We start from the raw sequence: 18,648 nt of genomic DNA on the forward strand, positions 1-18,648 counted from the left end.
CCCTCTATCGCATGCCAAGGTATAGCCCATAATGGTATTTTAAAATCACTTTTATAATATTTCCTCCAAACCCGAAGTAAAGAAATCCTTATAATATGAGATTTAAAAACCCGGTCAACTTTTTTATTAAAAATTAAATAGGCATGCCATCCAAAAAGTAAATCCCAACCCTCCAAGTGGAGTATTTCTACATTTGTTAAATTAACCCAGTCACTATGTTAAAGCCACAGCATCATAATACAATTTCAAATTCGGTACCTTGAGTCCACCTCTCTCACGAATATCTTGCATAATTTTAAGCTTTACTCTTGGTTTTTTCCCTGCCCAAATAAATTTATTGATACCTTTCTGCCATTCATTTAAATTAACCTCATTCTTTAAGATAGGTATCATTTGAAATAAAAAGAGAAACTTTGGCAGGACATTCATTTTAATCACCGCAATTCTTCTCATAAGGGATAATTGCAACTTCTCCCAATTTTTCAAATCTCTTTGTACCCTGACCCACAACCTTTCATAATTATTTTTATACAATTTTACATTAGAAACAGATAAAATGACCCCCAAATATTTTATCTTATCAACAACTTCAAAGTCTGTCAAGTTAACCAAAGTCTGCTTATCCAAATTAGTCATATTTTTGGGTAATATTTTAGTCTTATTATTATTAATTTTAAATCCCGAAACCCGTCCATATTGGTAAATCAATTGTAACAACTCTACCACAGAATAGGTAGGTTGAGACAAGGTAACCACCAAGTCATCTGCAAAAGCTCTTAGTTTATATTCTTTTTTATTAACTTCTATTCCTTAGGGTGCTATTTCAACAGATAACTAGCCACAGAGTTGCTTCCTTGGTCTCTTTTTGGTGATTACTTTGAAAATACAAGTCACTCTTTTCTTGCTCTACTGTCAAGATATGAACATGCAGAAGCACCCCAATTATACATTCTTACTGTTGCTATGGTCTTATTCCTCTTCCTACCTGATCCCAAGCATATCCTTTACTTGTCATACCATGTCTAAAATTAGATTGCTTGCAGCTTAGGGATGATATTTTTCTATTCAAACTCTGGAAGATTTTGCATTTTAGAGGGTTTTCATTTTATATATCATATTTGGATGCCACGTAGTTCCAGAAAAGTCAGCTTGCAGAAGTTAGAGATATAATATGAGGGCAATTCAGAAATAAAACACCTGTTTGGTTATCAATGACAGATATTCGCAGATACAGAACTTTTAGAATACACATTAGAAAACTATAACATTACATTACTTTTCAACATAATCACCATTCAAATTGAGGCACTTGTCATAACATCTTAAGTGCTTCAAAAGTTCTTGGGTGCATCTAGTGGTGTGCAGGTGAGCATTATCGTGAACCGACACTACATCAGAAGTGGTGCCATAGAAAATCCCACCAAATGAAGAAGCCAAAGGAGTTCTGTTAGTCAAGTTCATGGATGTGGTTTGACTATCAATTCAGAAGTCTACTGTGAAACATTACAAAAACTCAGACGAGCCATCCATAACAAGCATCAGGGCATGCTGACTTCCGGTGTGGTGTTGGTTCACAATAATGCTTGTCGTCACACTGTTAGACGCACCCAAGAACTTTTGAAGCAATTCCGTTGGGATGTTTTTGATCACCACCCCCGTACCCAGATTTGGCACCAAGCGACTACTACTAAGGAATTTCAAACACTGTAAGACATTATGACAAGTACTTCAATTTGAATGGTGAATATGTCAAAAAGTAATGTAATGTTATAGTTTTCTAATGTGTATAATAAATGTTCAGTATCTGCGAGTGTCTGTCATTGATGAAGGTTTATTTCCTAATTGCCCTCATAATTTTTGGGAAATACTATTTAATCCTTATCTTGTAAGGATTCTTTATGGAATTGTCTACAAGCAAACCTTGGTTTTAATCATGCTGCTGCTTAAATGAGAACTTCCCATTTATGAACTTCAGTTTCTTGTTTTATTGCAATAAAAATAACAAATCCCAGTTCTGACAGGAAAAATGTAAATACGACAAACTTGCAGTATATTAGGCTTTCGTGATTGTTTTAACTAGGAAATGTCCAATTCTGTTCTCAGGCACCACATTTCCAGATTTGCAGCAAGTTACTGCATGGCTTGCTTTTTGTAAATATTGTGTTCTTAAATGTCTTCTTGATTATGCAGACCAAATCTCCTGTATGGGAGATGATTCTGGACCATGTTTACATAACAACTTAAAACTCCCACGGCAGTTTTATAATGTATAAGTTGCAGGAATCTTTACCATTTTACTCTAATCTATGTGTACCAGCCAACTGAATTCTATTTTTCTCCACTGTATTGTCTCTAGTTATATAAATCTTTTTGTTTTATTTCTTCCCCATTGTACATTTTGCCTATGTTCTTATCTTTTCCCAGGCTACATGATTTCTCTCTTTATTCCTTGTTATCTTCTTGATGATACATTAAATGCTTCTATTCATTTCCTTTGAAACTTGCCTCCTTTAATTTTTATTTCCCTTGGGACACGCAGGTCAAATTTGATATGTCAACTGCTGCAGTCTTCTCCTGTTCTGTTTCTTAGCTTTATTTCTTTATTTCCCTGTGACAAACTGCCCCCAAATGTGAGTTTCCTTTCTTGAACTGTAGGAAATCTCTAATTTTTTTCATTTTTTTGCTTTTCTACAAACAGCATTCTAAAATATGATCATAAGTCACCATAGGAGAAATATTGCAACATGGTAGACAAGTACAATATGTAAAATAGAGTTGAACTGTTGAGGGCTTGCTATTCAGTGACATTTCCATGATCTTCTCTACAATTATGTATACTTAAAAAATGTAGAACGACAAGTATTTTTGTCTGTGTGTGAAATAAAAGGTCAAAGCTAAAGTAACATATGTATAGAAATTAATCTGAGACCTGAAAATATAAGTGCATCTGTTTTATTTCCTGTGTCCTGTTTAAATCAGTCCTATTGAAAGCCTGCATTCCAGAATGGTTTCTCTTTTTTTCAGATTTCACTTTGTTATAATGAATGTAATATTTGAAAGAGACCTTTCTATACAGCTCTAATTTTTTAATTGCTTCTGGTATTAGCATAGCAATATGGTAGCATCAGAAACATATCTATGTATCTGTTTATATGTGTATGCAAGGCTTTTTTTCTCATAGAATGCCCAGAATGGAGTTCCGGCACCTTTTTTGGATGGAACCTTGTAGGGTAGACAAGGCGGGTTGTATGACATGTGTGAGTTCCGGCACTTTTTTTTTTTTTTTAGAAAAAAAGCACTGTGTGTATGCATTTGTGTATGGTTCATAAGACCACTTCAAACCATAGATTTAAGGCTGTAGGTTATTTATAGAAAAATGATCAGGAATGATAATGGAATTTAGATGGAGATTCAGAAATTTATTTATCATGTTTAGCATCTCTTCCTGTATTTACCATGTTTAGCATCTCTTCCTATATTTTGGCCTTGTTACTGGTCATGACTAAAGGACACACATACACACAAAACTGGTTCTAATTGGAGTGTCCTAAAAGTCCTGCAAATAAATAAATAAATATTGTGCCTATCAGTGCAGCAAATGTTGGGTAACCCAAACAATTCAGTCTATAAATCTGCTGATTCTGGCCCAGTTCCTTAGAACCAGATTACTAGTTTATTATTAGATATAACTCCAGTCTCATCTGGAATATACATTTTCAATTTGGGGAGTTGCAATGTGTTAATAAACTTAACTGATTTCAGAGGAGAATAAAAGATGGTCTAAGGTGTGAATAATATATTATTTGAGAAAATACATGGGTAACAGAAATCAATGAATAACATGATAATATTACTGAGATTTCTTAAAGGAAGTTAATATTTTGAATTACATTAATAGATTGGACCAATTTTGTAATTCCTACTAGTTTGTAGCTACCAGTGGCCAAAAGAATTACAGAAGTTTTTCTGCTGCCATCTTCTGGTTGGAGTGTAAATTGTAGGTTATGTGTGTAAGTAAAATTCATCCTATTTGATTATGTAGTGGAAATTCTGCTAAATGGTTCATCAAGAACAGTACAAAGACAAGTATATGTTTACCAATTCATATATCAGATAAAACAAACCTTCGGGGATTATGTAGTGATTTTATTAATTGGTGAGAGCAAGTGTGCAAATCAAATCAAATAAAGAAAACCTTTATGGTGGTCTTTGGGCCAGAAAATACAACAATAAAATGCATAGATCTGATGTGTATTGTTCCATCTTTCATCTTAACAGCTCCCTATGTGGCATATCATATTGTATGATCCATTTTTTCAGTGTCTATTCTTCCTATTAATTACATATTAATAATCAACATTAATAACACAGAGGAAGATGTTTCATTGGTCCACCTGCTCCTGATCTTCCCAATGGCTTTGGGTTCCTTCCTCTCTTTCTACCAGTCAGTACTGTCAGTATCTTTGGCTTTCCCATATTTTTACCCTTTACCTTTATCTAAGCCTGCTGTCTGGAGCTGTTGCATTTTAATCCATATCTGAAACAAAAAAAGTTCCATTTAATTCTATAACTGAACTAAATACATCAATTTCTGCTTAGCGCAAACTGCTTGAAACTATGGAATGGTATGAACACAAGCCATTTCATATGTTCCTAAAGTATTTTGTATGCTTATTTTGCTGCTGATGCTAATACAATATATTGCAGTTCACTCGATTTGCAACTCTTGTAGATGTGCCGACAGCAGCAACACCTAATGGATCTAGGTGCTGTTAAGCAGAGCTGTATATAGTAAATATTTGATTGGTAGACTGACAGGAAATCCCAGAGATCTAGTTTATAAAAGAAAATTGAAAAATATGCTGGGGGATGGAGTAACATATTGCTGTCAAAAACATTAGTCATCCAAAGTTGAACTTGAATCACAAGAGTCTATATTTTTTGTACTGTGTTTTCCCAAAAATAAGACCCAGTCTTATACTTTTTTTGCCTCATTTCTTGGTTGCAGAGGCCTTTCCTGAAAGCCTCTGCCGGTAAAATGGACCCTGGGATGATGTGCGCAAGTGGTGGCGAGTGGCTGAAGAAGTGGGCCAGCAAGGCGAGGCAGATGTTGGGGTATGGGAGGCCTGGCTGCAACTGTCCTAAGGTAAGGGGGTGCAGGCCATGTGGAGCAGCTCCACCTCCAATCCCTGCCCTACCTTGATTTTTACCCGTGTGCCTCGCCCCACCTTGAGCAATCAACTGCAATGGAGTGGGTGGGGTCTTAAGTAGGGCTTATTTTGGGGGTAGGGCTTATATTTGGCGCATGTGTAAAAATCAAGCTAAGGCTTATTTTCAGGGTAGGTCTTATTTTTGTGGAAACATGGTAATTGTGTTTGTTGCAACATTGCCAAGTTTAGACCCCTCAATGGAGCTGTATTCAAAACTTCATCCTTAAATTAGCTGAGAGGCCTATATACATGGATTGCATTGGCACGACTAGACCTTGGAAGGATTATGGGGGATATTATCTTTTTCTCTAATCTGTTGATAATGATAATTCTACATGGAACACTGCAGTCTGTTAACCTACAGAAAAGCTCTTCATGTAAAGGTTAAAGACTGAAAGAACGAAATCCAAATCAGAATAGCAGATTTTCCTATGTAATGGCTCATTGCAGTCTTATATAACTAAAGAATACAGACATGTATGAGGATATAAAACCTATGTATATTATCATAAGTGATATGAAAAATAAGTGCAGCTTACAATTTACATTATTCTGAGATGTTGAGAAAAGACACAATAAAGGGATCTGCATATTAACATTGTTACATTAATGACAATTTTCATCTTGGTTGTTTTAAAAATGTATTCAATAGTGGGACTTCCTTGTCCCCTGTAGGAGCCACACTAAAACACTTTTTATAGCCATTTAGATATCCGCTTTATTCTTTAAGAAAGAGCACTGTTTTTTTTCCCTATCTTTCCTGATGAAGACGCTGAATTTCTTTCGGCAAATACTAGAGTATAACTTGACTAGACACTCCATTTGGCAGACACCAGATGGTTGGTGGGAATGTCTTATCATTGTCTGGCAGTTGCCAGAGCCTGAAGAGAGAGAAAGAATAAAATAAATGATGTTCATTACATAACATTCAACATGATCATGAAATGCTTATAGGACCTAAACTAAGTGGGAGGTTTTCAGATAGACTTCCTGGTCCTCATATCACTTTCCTGCTCTAGCAAAAGATAAAGTCAATTTAAGAATAATACAAGACTTACTTGTGTTAGAAACCTGTGTAATTTCTATTTCAAAATAATATCCAGAACAAGAAAAAAATAATTTTTATACTATAAAAACAAAACAGCAGTAACTGAGCAAAATTCAACAATATATTTTGTCCGTATTTACAGCTTATTTTCTTGCATTATCTGTTGCTTATAATTGTTTGGAAGTTGAGTCATGGCAACTGGTCTTTTTTTCTTTTTGGTTATCTTGGTTTTGCTGCTTATCCAAGTAGCTTCTTCATTTTGAACAAGTTGTTTAAGGAGAGCCCATATATGTCCTGTGGTGTTGCTTCTCCTGTGCTGGGCCATCCTTTTGTGTAAAGAGTGCTTGGTTTCTCCAAGGTAGAGCTCTGAACACTCCTCACCATACCAAAGCTCTACCTTGGAGAAACCAAGTAGCCTTTACCAGTGGTGGGATTCAAATATGTGAACAACCGGTTCTCTGTATGGATGCTGCTTTTGGAAGTCTATTCTGGGCCTGGGCAACAAAAAATTAGCTACCGGTTCTGCTGAACTGGTACAAACCAGCTGAATCTCACTACTGGCCTTTACACAAAAGGATGGCCCAGCTTAGGAGAAGCAACACCACAGGAACAGAACCTGCAGTATATCTTCATTTAAAAGGACATTCTTTTGAGGACAATTAATGGAAAGGGAAGATAGATATTTTGAGAAAGGAGTGAAGGAATCCATTTATGCCAAAGTGGAAAATTCTTCTCTCAATAGAGATGGAGGCCACAGACACAACCAGTCCCTTATTTTTTTTTATGCTGCTGTTGCATCAATCCCCATGAAGATCAAGACCACTTCATAGGTTCACTAGAGAAACCACACTTAATGACCCACCTAGGAGAAAAGATTTAGAAGCAACAATTCTTAATAACCCTCTGCCTACTTTCTGCCTAATAAGCCTATTAGATTAGGTGAAAAATGAAACCATCCTGGAGGACATATATGGAGCACCCCTAACCAATTTGTTCAGACCAAAGAAATGATATGGATAAGCAATGAAACATTTTAACCAAAAAGAAAAGAAGGCCAGTTGCGCTGCCTCAGTTTCCAGACAACTCTACCTGGATGACTGAGAATCTTCACTGACATATTGCTTATATTTATTCTTGAATGATTCCTCAAGCATCATTCAAGGGATTCCATAAGGGAAATCCCAAAGATGAATATGTAAGCTGTGACACGTATTAAAACATGATAAGATTTGGTCATAGCTGCCATCTTCACTTTTTTACTTCCCTGTGTCAAACCAAATAAGGAACATATAAATTAAAGCCTGTATTTAACTCCTCCCAAAAAGTATGTTTTAAAAAAGAGAGTTAAAAAGAAAGTGCCTCTGTACTACTGGTAGAATTTTCTATGATTTAAGAATAAATAGAAAATATATAGTCAACCAGAATTGTTTCTGGTAGTCTGCTTTTCACAAAACTGCATCTTTCACAAATTATTAAAGAAAATAGCACTTTAGTAAATGCAGTCCAAAAACTTACGAACTTCTCTTAAAAGTAGGGTCATATTTATTCAAGAAGAAACTGGCATAATTGGTAACCTGTGAAGATACAGGTTATACTAACTGACAATTATACATAACCTAGATCTTTATAGTTCTGGAAGGCAACTCATTAATTGCTTCTATCTGTGGAAAAGTGTCTGTTCTTTACCATGCATGCCCACGTCCTTTTTAAACCTGCTAGTTCATTTAACTGTCAGATTTAATGAATATATTTCTGCTTTAGTTAGAAATTTGATTTTCCTACTCCACCTGGAGTAAGATATCTGGACAGGTTATAAATTTACTTTAAATATGGAAGTAGAACAATAAAATATAAAACCTATAAAATCCCCAAAACAATTTCTTCAGATCATCAGTGCTATGTAATGATATGTAATTCATGTTTATTAAGATTCAATCATACATGGATAGTTTTTTTTGTCAGTCACTTCCATTCATATCATCAATCCTAGCTCCTTTGAAAATCAATAAGTCACTTATTCTGTTGAGTAATACAGATGCCCAGAAGCAATTATGGTAAATATCAGGGCCATTTCCCTAGTATCCAATGGAATGAACTTTTGTGATGTGATCACACATATGAACCATTAACAATTCTCTTTCCTAATTGATGAAATGCTACACAGCAAATTGGCATATATATGGAAAAAAGAATTTTGAGACAGCCATATATATGGTGCAATTATATCAATTGCACTTTTTTGTTTGCAATGTTTATCACTGAATTAACTGTTTTAGAATGGGACCTTGTATTGTATGGTTTTTTTTTTACACGAACAGAACTGGCACAAAAGAAACATGCGCAAAAGCAACTGGGATACATAGCAAATAAAGCATAAATAGTACCTTATACAATTTAATAACTTAGAAGGCTTCAATGTCATTCTTAATTGTTTTATTGGAAAAAGAATTTTAGCATACCCAAATTCTGAGGAAGTATAATCAATGGAAGAGTCTACAGATTCATTGTAATTTTCCAATCCTTGAAGCAAAATCTGGAAAATGGACAAAGTATTTTTGATACTAGTCACCCTGGCATAAATGTTCTTCAATGAGCAGAAGGCTTCCAAATTACCACTGTTTGCATTCCCAATCTTTCAAAATCAATCTGAAAATGACCCATGGTCTTTTTTTTACTGCTGTTGCTCTTGCATCTTTGTGGACAAAAAACATTTTGTTGCAAAAAAAGTTCCCTTGTCCTTTTCTCTCTAAAAAGGAGAGAAATAAAAGCTCTTTCAGAAAAGCAAATATACTGCTCAAAAAAATAAAGGGAACACATCCTATAGGATTTCTTATAGGATGTGTTCTCTTTATTTTTTTGAGCAGTATATATGTAGTGCTCTCCATTTGGCTGTCCTCATGGAGGGGTAGTGAAAAACAGACAGAACTTATCAATTTCACTCCAGCTCTCTTCCTTTGGGCCACTTTGGGCCTCTGTCCCCCTTAAAAGTCCTAAATCTCAGGGTTGGAAGAGTGAGCCAAAGGTCTTTTTAATGGTGACACATCTCCATAACATTGATAGACCTCCAACATCCTAGTTAAATAACGGCTTCAGATTAGTTTCTTTGGGATTATAGCTGTGTTGGAATTAGCATGGAATCTATTTGGGAGTTGCATATACATTTTATATGATAAATGCTCTGACATAGGCTATAGTTGGGAAAAAAAACCTGTGTTCTGCTTTATATGTGGACAAAATTTAGTACTATGACAAAAATCTGCCTTCCATCTGTCTTCCAAATGTTATCTTTCTCTGCAGAAGAATCTTCTATTTTTTTCTGTTATCTTTTTCTGTATCTTTCCCAATTCTTTTTTTTTTATAATGACTTTTCTCTTACTAATGCAAAGTGATTGAAAATGATTCAGGGTTCCTTCCCCCCCCAATAATTAATATCTTCTTTGTTTCGTAGCCTTTTCAATTGTTTGCATTTCCTCCTGAAAAACAAGAGACATGGCTCTTAAATTACTTAAATTATTTCTATAGCACAATAAAATCACAACACAAAGTGGTTTACAATTTAAACAAATTATATGATCTTAATAGTCTTTTAACTAGAGCATGAAAAGCTAGATAAAACATAGGTGCCAGGAAAATGATTGTATAAGAAAAGTTGGCACACTCACATAGATATCACCATCCTCTGTAAACCTAGCTTCTCTTAACTAGGGTAATAGCACCCCCACACAAATTGCATTCTTGAAACTTTTATCAAGCTTTTTTTTTACTTTTTTTTAAAAATATGTATTTTTTAAGCAAGTATGCTCTCAAATATAGAATACTGTTTAGTACAGCGGTTCTCAACCTGTGGGTCGGGACCCCATTTGGGGTCGAATGACCATTTCACGGGGGTCGCCAAACAAAGCAGTCCGCCATTTTTCCCCCTTTTCCTTAGCCGTGCCACTCCCTTTTATTCTATTGGCTTTTGAAAGCCAATAGAATAGACTCTCTTGAATAGAGTCTAATTCTATTGGCTTTCAAAAGCCAATAGGAATTGTCCGGGCTGTCTCTGCCCTGCTGAGCCCGCCAAAAGTACCATTCTGCAAACGGTGCTGCAAGTTGTCTGCAGCGAAAGCGAGCTGTCTGGAAGTTTCCACCCCTCTCTGCTGAGCAACTACTAAAAATGTAAGTAAAAGACGGCCAGGAGTGAGAGGTGGGAGGCCGGCGGGCGCAGGGAGGGTTGCTGGTGTGCATGGGGCCCGGCAGGTGCCTTACCTTCCTTAGGCTGGGCCAGCTGTTGGCCCAGCCGGTGGTCGGCCTGCACCATCTCTGCCACTTGCCAGCTATGCTTCGGCCGGCGCAGAGGGCAGCACCATGCATGTGTGGTGCTCCCGGGCAGGGAAAGTCCCCGACTTACAACCGATTGGGTAGTCCTCGACTTACGACCGGTTGGGTAGTCCTCGACGTACAACCAGTTGGGGATCGCGGCATTAAAAAGTTGAGAACCATTGGTTTAGTACAATGCTATGGATATGTTTTAGCCACATTTTATAATGTAACTGAAGTATACATTATAGTGTAAATGACAGAAGATGCCACAAGATGCATTTGGGATGTAGGTGCACATGTAAATTGGGGGGGGGAACAAGGCAAGTGAGACTTGATGGAATGAATAACATTAATTAAGACTTAGAAACATATGACAAAAGAAGAATAAGGGATGGTGAATGAGAGTCTTTAGAACAATTATAAAATTTGAAATGCTTTTTGAAAATACTACTTGAAATACTAGCTTGTGTTTTGTACATTGTTTTCTCTTTATTTGACATAAGTGGCAAAGAAGAATTTTGAATAATGAACAATTTTTCCCTGCTCACATTTGTTATTTTCTTTTCGGTGCATCACTATCTCTCTATTTTCCTGAAATAATGAACCATTTCAGTGGAGCTTTATAACATTTTAGGCTTAGATTAAACATATTTTATTTACATATTTATACTTATTTATATGGTTTATATAGCCTATAAATGTCAAACAAGTAACTATGTCAAGTAACTATGTCAAACAAGTAACTATGGATAGTTTTGCAGGATTAAAACTTACACATCTACTAGACATAACAATGACCCTACTAACATCATACAAGGTCTCATCTATTACTATAATAATAAACACAACAGTTTCAAGATGTCTATGTGGGTGCTCAAATCATACAATAAGATGAATATTAGTCATATTAAACCCATCTGTATAAGTGTTGTAAATAAAAATGAGTTGTCTCATTCCTTCAATTTTTAATGGTTATGTTGTCTTTTATGCAACCTGCTTGCAGATGGTCCCATTAGAATAGAACCTTGCCACCATAACAGTCCTGAACTTTTTTGTATTTATGGCATATGATATATTTCAGAATTATAAGAATTAATAAATCAATACTCAGTAAGATGAGTTAAGTATAGCATTGTAGTAACTATATATTAAGTAAGCTTCCTTTGTTATTTTATTGAGCCTTATAAACTATGAACAATTTCTTGTATTTGTCTTACTTGTGAAAGCTTTTATTCTCATCGCTTCATTGGTAAGGTAGAATTCTCATTACATTAAAAAGATTTCAGTTTTGATAGCAAGGGATGTATCATGATTTGGCTGTATTCTCTCACAAAATTAAGGCTGTGACTCATTTCCTTAATTATTTTTGTCTGGAGAAATAAGATTGGCTATGACTATGAGATATTGGGTTGTTGCTTGCTTCTTTCTTAAATTGAAAGCAATGCTACAGAAGACAGCTAGTATGCTTTCTACATGTGAAAGTTTAAAACTGTATTGTGAGTCATATTATACCATTAATATAACATTGATATGAATGTAATAACCTGTAGTTCTAAGTAAATTATAGTCAAAAATGTATTTCCAAGAAAAAAATATCAAAAAATAATTCCAAGGTTAATTCTGATCTCCTTGAGTTTGTTATAGAAAATAAACTATATAAAGCCAAAATTCAATTTTTTTTGCATCTTACTTTATATCCATGTAGTAAGTAAATTGATTTCATTTGCAGATGTTGAGTTGTTGCTTTAGGGCAACAACAGGGTAGAAATATTGATTCTGTCACAGAGTTCTAGAACTAGTGCCAGAAAGTTAATAGTAATTGTTGTAAATATATCTGAAGTTATTTTAGCTTTTCATACTACAAAAATCTCCGTTGATAAAAAAAAAAGACATCCCAAAATTACTACAATTGCATTTTTTCATAAATCTCCATAATAATATCCCAGAGGGCCTTTGGTGAGATTACAAGTGCACAATTACTAAATTAGGTTCAGTGTCTATATCACTCATGCCACATTAATATTCACTACTATGAATGTGGATGAAGTTAATACAGTGTTGAAAAAAAAAGTAATCAAACTTCAAGCCCATAAGCCAATTAAAACTATAGTTATCAACACACTTGGTAAGTGCCAAGTGAATAAAGATCCTAACTACACAGTCTATTAACAGCATGGCTTGCATTAATGTCAGTATATTATTTTTTTATTCCTAAGTGCAAACTAGGTAATTTTTATCTAAAGTGCAACACATTTGGAAGAACGGTTTAACACTTCCTCAAAGCTTTGGACAGTAATTAATAATAAAATAAAAGATCCTATTGATGGTGATGATGTTATCTGTTCAGTTGACTCCGACTTGTGGCAATTCTATGGGACTTTGAGTTGTCCTATGGTCTGGCTGGTGTAGCTTTGATGATGACAAGCCACTATATTCTTTGATGGTGTGGTTTCCTTTTACCACTAACTCTTCCAAACATAATTGCTTTCTTCAGTGAATCTCCCTGCATGACATTTCCAAGGTAAGTGAGATGCAATTTTGTGATTTTGTCTTCTAGTGACATATCTGGTGTTATGCACTCCAGTACTTGCCTGTTAGTCACTTTTGCTTTCCAAGTAATATTCAAGATACTCAAGATCTAGCTTCCTCATGATCATTTTGGCTTACAATAAGAAAGGGGAGAGAATGTAACCTTGTCACACTCCTTTTCTCTATCTTCAATAAATCGGAGTCTCCATATGGTGATTGCACAGTGCTTTCCTGATTTCTGTACAGTGATTGCACCAACTTGACCAGAAATGCTGAGAACCCCAGGTCTTGTAGTGCTCTCCATAGCTTCTCATTATCAGTGCAATCAAAGGCTTTCTTGCAGTCGATCAAGCATATGTAAAAGATATTTTGATATTCATGAAATTTTTCCATGATCTAGTGTAAATTTACAATAGAGTCGCGGGTGCCACAAACCCTTCAGAAGCCAGCTTGGACATCTGGTAATTCCCTTTTGATTGTTAGTTCTAGATGTTTCATAATTTTAAGCAGACCCTTGCTGATGTGAGGGATGAAAGCAAGTGTGCAATAATTGTAGCTGTCTTTTTGGCTGTGTAAGAAACACTGAAGTTTTCAATCCTGTGGCCACATGGTGTCCCAGATTTTGTGGCACAGGTTTCCAATGAGTCTGGATGATACACATCTTAGTAATTCTGCAGGGACAGTGTCAATCCATGGAGTCTTATTGTTGGCGGTTGGTTCATTGCCCATATGATTTCTTTGTCAAGATTGGCCTGTTCTATTTCTACTTCTCTTTCCTTGTCTTCCTTAGGCTGAGACCCTTTGCTACATGTGTACATTCTTCTGTATATTCTCACCATCTGTTCTTGATGCCTTGTTAGTTGGACAGTTCTTTCCCTTGATTTTTTTAAAATAATGCTTTTATGAGCAATAAAAGATGCTTAGATCTTTTCAACTTGCATAAATGCATTCAGGTGTGACCTTTCATGTAGTCCACTGCAAACTGTTTACATCACTCATCCCAATAAATTGCATTATCCTTCCTTGTTGCCCTCTGGAAAGTAGCATTCAGTCTTCTTACTTCCTCTCATTTGCCTGCAGCCTTGGCTGCTTTTCTTTGCTCAGCTATTTTGATAGTTTCATCTAAGAGCCACTTGCTCTTTTTTCTCTGGCTTTTTGTATGGTATGTATTCTGCAATTCCAATAATGGTCAATTCCTGCCACAGTTCATCAGGCATCTTCTTAGCAGTATCCAGTAGTTCAAACTTATTTTTCATCTCTATTGTAAATATGGTAGTAATATCTTTGAATATTAATATTAGTAATATATTTAAATATTAACATATAACGTTAATGAATTACACCATTGGTTGATGGGCTCAGCACTGCATATATCTGAATTGATCAACCCATTATCAGAGTTCACCCTTCATTTGCTGCTTCAGAATAACCAAAAATAGGAGGCAAACCACCCAATAACATTAGCTCAGTGTTGTGTGGGCATTTAAAGGATATAGATATGTCATGCTTTTGACAGGGTTAATAGAGAAAGCAGGCAGTGAAGCTGAAACTCTTACCATTATTCCTTTAATGAGATAATTCCATTTTAGCTTTTCTATAGTCCAAATCAGTTGATTTTTTTTTTAAAAAATGGATCCAGTTGTCAAGCAGTTGTCATCATTAATTTAAATGGATTAGCACTAGCTCTCCAGAGTTCAGAAAGAAGGTGCCAGATTTACACTTGGAACCATCTGTATTACAGAACATGTGTTCTGCTATCTAATTATAATTCTATACTTCTTAATTATTTTACTTCTGATATGTGCAAGGCGATATACCTTTTCTTCTATCTAAAAGTAATTTCAACTCTGCACCCTCCCAAATGTTTCATTATTTGTTACAATTAAAGCTGACTTTTAAAACTGATTTTTTCCCATATTTCAATATGAACTTGAAAAAAAGATGCCATTGTTGAATATTCGCATTAAAGTTAACAAATGGCTTCTTTAAAGTAGTGACATCTTTTTTTCAGGCTTCCCTGAAAACCTAGTAAAATCAAACTAATACAGAGAGAGATTTCGTATATGCACTCACACAAAATCTAAAGCATTTCATTGGAAGCATTTCGATGTGAAAATTGCTCTAGCATCTAATTTCATTTATATCTTATTTAACCAAATAATTACTGAAATCATTGATATTGTTTTGTAAAAATCTACGAAGACTAAAATGGGGGGGGGGGGCAATCCTCAGGCCAATTTGCAGAAACCTATTAAGTTCCCTACTAAGAAAGTCAGATTCTGCCTATATTTTTATTTAATTATTTATAAATCATATTTATATAGCTGCTTGTCTCACAATTAAGTGGCACATGCAAGGAAAAACAGCTTAAGATATTGCCCTTGAGTCAAAATTCTCACCAGCATGGGGAAAGTATTTTTAAATTTGTATCAGCACATTTCCCTAAACATTTCATTTTTTTTAAAAAAATTATTTTTTATTTTCAATTTTGCATTACATTCATAAAAAAATACATCAGATAAAAAGTAAAATAAATTTATACACACAACTTTCGGTATTGCTCACCCATTTCCCCCCAAACCGCATCCACCCTCTAACCTCTTCTCTCACTTCCCTCTTTCCCTCTTCTTCCTCACTCTCCCCCTCTCCTCCTTCTCCTCAACCTTCCTACTTACTTCTCCCCTTCCTCCTATCTTCTCACTCCGGATGCAGTCCAGGGGAAATGCCCGAGCAATTCCTCTCTCCAAATTAAAACATCAATATTATATACAATAAAACTATTTCTACTTAATGAGCTATTTAACCTTCAACCCATCCTCACCCAACCCCCCTCCCCCAGCGCCCCTCCCCCCTGACTTCCCAGAGCCAAGTACAGGGTTATACAAACATATTAAACATAATCTATTTAAGTTTACTAATTATACAATAACCAAAATCATACTAACCCTTAACTCTCTTCAAACTTTAACATCATAAGTTTATAAACAAATCCATTACTCATAAAATAAATGAAACTTTGTAGTTCCATATTTCTTCTGAACATATTCTATCCATCTTCTCCATACAATAACATATCTCTCTTGTGAATGGTCCTTTAAATAAGCAGAAATTTTAGCCATTTCTGCTAAATTAGAAACCTTAAATACCCATTGTTCTAAAGAAGGCAGAGAGTCCTTCTTCCAATATTGACCCACCAATAATCTTGCTGCTGTTATTAAATTCAACATTAAGATAGTTTCTTGCATCAAAATCCACAAAAATACCCAAAAGAAATAACTGGGGAGCAAACTTAATCTTCCTTTTAAAAATCTTTTGAATGTTCCACCAAATCATAATCCAAAAGGCTTTAATATTTTTACAAGTCCACCAAACATGAAAATAGGTTGCATCCAAGCAACCACATCTCCAACATTTAGGTTGCAGGTTCGGGTACATACAAGACAATTTTTTAGGATCCAGATGCCATCTGTAAAACATTTTATAAAAATTTTCCCTCAAATTTTGAGCCTGCGTAAATTTAACATTTCTAATCCAAATTACCTCCCATAAATCCAATGAAATCAGTTCCTGAATATTCTGGGCCCATTTAATCATATAATTTTTTACTAACTCTGTTTCCCAATCCAATTTTATTAACTCATTGTAAATTCTTTTAATATGAGCACATTTCTGATCTTTAATCTGAATTACCAAATTTTCATCTACTAAAGTAATTCCCACTTTCTTATCTAAGGTCCACCTCTCCACTATTTGCAAATATTGAAACCATGATTGTAAAATATTTTCTTGCCTTAGCACATCTGAAGACTTTAGTTGCCAATCAGTACCCGACCAAATAAGTAACTCTTTATACGAAATATTATCAAAATTCACCCCCTTAGAAACCCCCTGAATTGCTTGCATTGCATTTCATTTTTAACCATTGTTTTTTTTTAAGTTTACTTTGCTAGTTTGTCCTTAAGGAACATTTCAGAGTTGTCCTTAATCACTCTGCTGGGTCAGCTTCATTGATTACTTCTTATCTGCATAAATAGAATAGAATAGAATAGAATAGAATAGAATAGAATAGAATAGAATAGAATAGAATAGAATAGAATAGAAACCTTGGAGGTCTTCTAGTCCAGCCCCCAACTTAAGCAGGATTAACCTATACCATCTCAGACAAGTGACTGTCCAGTCTCTTCTTAAAAACCTCCAGTGATGGAGTGCCCACAATTTCTGACGACAAGCTGTTCCACTGTTTAATTGTCCCCACTGTTAGGAAGTTTCTCCTTAATTCCAGATTGCTTCTCTCTTTGATCAGTTTCCAACCATTGTTTCTTGTCCTGCACTCTGGTGCTTTGGTGAATAACTTGACCCCCCTCTTCTTTGTAGCAGCCCCTCAAATACTGGAATATTGCTATCATGTCACCCTTATTTCTTCTTTTCTTTAGACTTGTTGTTGTTGTTGTTAATCGTGAAGTCATGTCCGACCCATCACGACCCCATGGACAACGTTCCTCCAGGTCTTCCTGTCCTCTACCATCTTCTGGAGTCCATTTAAGTTCACACCTACTGCTTCAGTGACTCCATCCAGCCATCTCATTCTCTGTCGTCCCCTTCTTCTATTGCCCTCAATATTTCCCAGCATTAGGCCCTTCTCCAGTGAGTCCTTCCTTCTCATTAGGTGGCCAAAGTATTTGAGTTTCAACTTCAGGATCTGGCCTTCTAAAGAGCAGTCGGGGTTGATCTCTTCTAGGACTGACCGGTTTGAATGCCTTGCAGTCCAAGGGACTCGCAGAAGTCTTCTCCAGCACCATAGTTCAAAGGCCTCAATTCTTTGGCGTTCTTTAGACTAGCCAAACCCAAATCCTGCAGCCATTCTTCACATGTTTTAGTCTCCAGGCCTTGGATCATCTTAGTTGCTCTTCTCTGAATTTTTTCCAAAGCCTCAACATCTTTTTTGTTGTATGGTGACCAAAACTGGTGATCCATATGCTTGCTTGGACAGAGCAGAATACAGAATAACAGAGTTGGAAAGGTCTTTGGAGTTTATCTAGTCCAACCCAATGCTCAGGCAACGGATCCATACCATTCTGGACAAATGGTTGTCCAGTCTCTTAAAAAACTTCCTGTGATGGATCAAGACTGAAAAGGATGCTTGACAGCTTCTAAAAACACCTGGTGTCCCCAAACCCCTTTCTACTAGTTCCCTGGATATGCCACCATCCCACTGTCAATATATGGGGACACCTACAGATAGTCCTCAACTTATGACCACAATTGAGCCCAGCATTTCTGTTGTTAAGTGAGACATGTGTTAAGTGAGTTTTGCCCCATCTTACGATCTTTCTTGCCACAGTTGTTAAATGATTCACTACAATTGTTAATTTAGTAACTCGGTTGTTAAGTGGATCTGGATTCCCCCTAGACTTTGTTTGTCAGAAGGTGATGACCCTGGGACACTGAAACAGTGATAAAAGATGAACCAGTTGCCAAACATCTGAATTTTGATGACATGATCATGGGGGTGCTGCAAATGTCACAACTCTGAAAACGGTCATAAGTCACTTATTT

At 35.8% G+C, this 18,648-nt stretch overlaps 2 long non-coding RNA genes across 2 annotated transcripts in view; both read right to left on the reverse strand.

The window, feature by feature from the left end:
* LOC120313595 overlaps nucleotides 1-18,648 on the reverse strand; it is an 81,973-nt gene that overhangs the window by 53,850 nt on the left and 9,475 nt on the right. The gene's annotated exons all lie outside the window — the stretch shown is intronic.
* LOC120313594 lies at nucleotides 5,146-10,107 on the reverse strand. Its single transcript, XR_005558186.1, has 3 exons — nucleotides 9,635-10,107; nucleotides 8,718-8,791; nucleotides 5,146-6,091 (listed from the first exon to the last, which is right to left on the reverse strand). It is a non-coding gene; the product is annotated as an uncharacterized LOC120313594 (long non-coding RNA).

This window comes from Crotalus tigris, unplaced genomic scaffold (genome assembly GCF_016545835.1).
Source record: "Crotalus tigris isolate CLP2741 ecotype Arizona unplaced genomic scaffold, ASM1654583v1 scf7180000018716.860359, whole genome shotgun sequence".
NCBI lineage: Eukaryota > Metazoa > Chordata > Lepidosauria > Squamata > Viperidae > Crotalus > Crotalus tigris.